This window comes from Alligator sinensis, unplaced genomic scaffold (genome assembly GCF_000455745.1).
Source record: "Alligator sinensis unplaced genomic scaffold, ASM45574v1 scaffold1335_1, whole genome shotgun sequence".
In the NCBI taxonomy this organism is placed as follows: domain Eukaryota; kingdom Metazoa; phylum Chordata; order Crocodylia; family Alligatoridae; genus Alligator; species Alligator sinensis.
This window is the reverse complement of record NW_005842827.1, coordinates 587,550-589,655: the sequence shown is the minus strand read 5'-3', so window position 1 is coordinate 589,655 and position 2,106 is coordinate 587,550.

The window sequence follows — 2,106 nt, the reverse complement described above, 5'->3', positions numbered from 1 at the left end:
CTGCTGAGAACGTCCTCTTACAGAATTGTTCTGTACGCTCCGAATTGTCTCCAGTTACCCGCAGACTTATATCCTGGGCCCTCTCTCTGTGTTCTGGGGAGAGTTTCTTAATAGAACAGCTTGGATAGCCATTCTCCGCTTTTCTTTTTGTCAAGGAGAAATTCCCAGGGCTTCCTACTGCAGTTTCCCAGAGCCAGCTAACAGCTAAAGAGGGCAGATATCCTTTCAGAGAGTTCATCATCTTCTATAACTTAAAGCATATATGCTTAAGGTGGCGTATCTCTTATTTAATATCCTTTGTTAATGACTTACTAGGAAACGGACAGCTCTGAACATGTGTCTTTGAATCCTTTGATACTGAAATGGATAGTTCTGGGAGCTTTGGCAAAGGACTCCTTTGAAAGGAGTGATTCTTATTAGGTGAAGTGTGCAGATATTCTTGGGAACCCACCATGGCTAGGAGATCCAGTGTTTGAGTGTGTGGTATGTTGACTAGGGCTGTGTGAAATGTTGGGTGCTGATTCGATTTGGAGAAGATTCGGCCTGCTTTGGCTGCCGAATCTCCAAATCTGAATCAAATCAGGAGACCAATAAAAAGGTCCGAATTGATTTGAAGCTCTTCAAATTGATTCGGAAAAGATTCAGAAAGCTTTGGAGATTCAGGCAGTTCCCACTCGCCTCTGCAGGGAGCTGGACCCAAACTCCGTGCTGGTAAGTAGGGGGCAGGGTTGGAGGATGGGGGAGGGGACAATGGGGGGACCCCCACCAGGCCCCATCCTCTGCCCACTCTCCTAGCCCTGTCAATGGCTGCCCCACCCAGCCCCAGTGTTGGCTCATTTAAAAAAAAAAAAAAAAAAAGCCCCATGCTCACCAGCTGCTGCAGCTGCTGTCAGGGCCCCTGGGGGCTCATGGCAAAGCCCCCCCATGCAGAATGGGATAGTAGGGGGCAGCACAGATTGCCCCTGTGTCTGGCAGCAGCTGGTGGGTGCCGGGCTGCTTCTTTTTTTTTTAAAGGAGCCAGGAGGCTGGAGCTGGGCAGGGCAGCCATTGGTAGGGCTGCAACAGCGGGCAGGGGATGGGGCCTGCTTGATTCGGAGATTCAGCCAAATTAATTTGGGACGGTGATTCGAATCGGCAGATTTAATCACTGTCCTCCAAACTGGCTGAATCCGAAGCAAATACTAGCCACTTTGCACAGGCCTAATGCTGACCACGTGGTTAGCAATTGGAAGCAACTGAAACACCAGTGACAGTATTGAATCCATCTTACCTCTAAAATATGTTTACTTTGACGATGCTGAAGAAAGGAGGTTATTTGCATTAATAAAGTGGGCCATTAGACGATGTAATTTGCAGTAACTCAGTTTATAGTAAAGAAATGATGTCATTATTTTTATTTGTTATATGTATGGCTTCAATATACTAGATGCAGTCTGAATAAAACAGGGGAGTTCCTGTTCCAAAGAGCTTGCATCTTGCAGGCCTAGAACATACAGTGCCAGAGCAGGCACCCCCCACCTGCACGTGGCACATCCTTGCTCCCGCATATTACCAGTGGTACCTCTGTGGCTGGCTGCCTGCTGCACCATGCTGTTCCACCTGCCAACCGGACTCCGGACTGGGACTTTTGACCAACTGGTTAGGACTGGCTTGCAGAATCTGGAACTGTCCTAGCCAAACTGAGACACATGGTACCCTATTTTGAAGCTTATCAGGAAATAACTTGCTTTTTAGGTCCTTGTTAAAAGCTAACCCATGTATAAACCATAAGACTTAACACCGTTTGTTTTGGGAACTCTTCATTTTCAACGCAGCTCTCCTGTGGTGAGCACGTTTAAATTAGTATAAAACTGTAATCACCAGATGCATAAAGCATGTATAGCAATAGCTTGTGGCATAATGGTTTCTGTGATCTGACTTTAGTTTTCTGTATGTGGTGTTCATGCATGCATCCATGCAAAATAAGTGAAATGTTGATCTGAGTGATAAAAGTAGAATTTTAATATAATTATTTATGCTCTAATGCCCACTGATTCCCATTTAATCTCCATCTAACCACCTTAACTGACTGAATAGAGAGCTATCTATTAGATTATTCATCAGCAG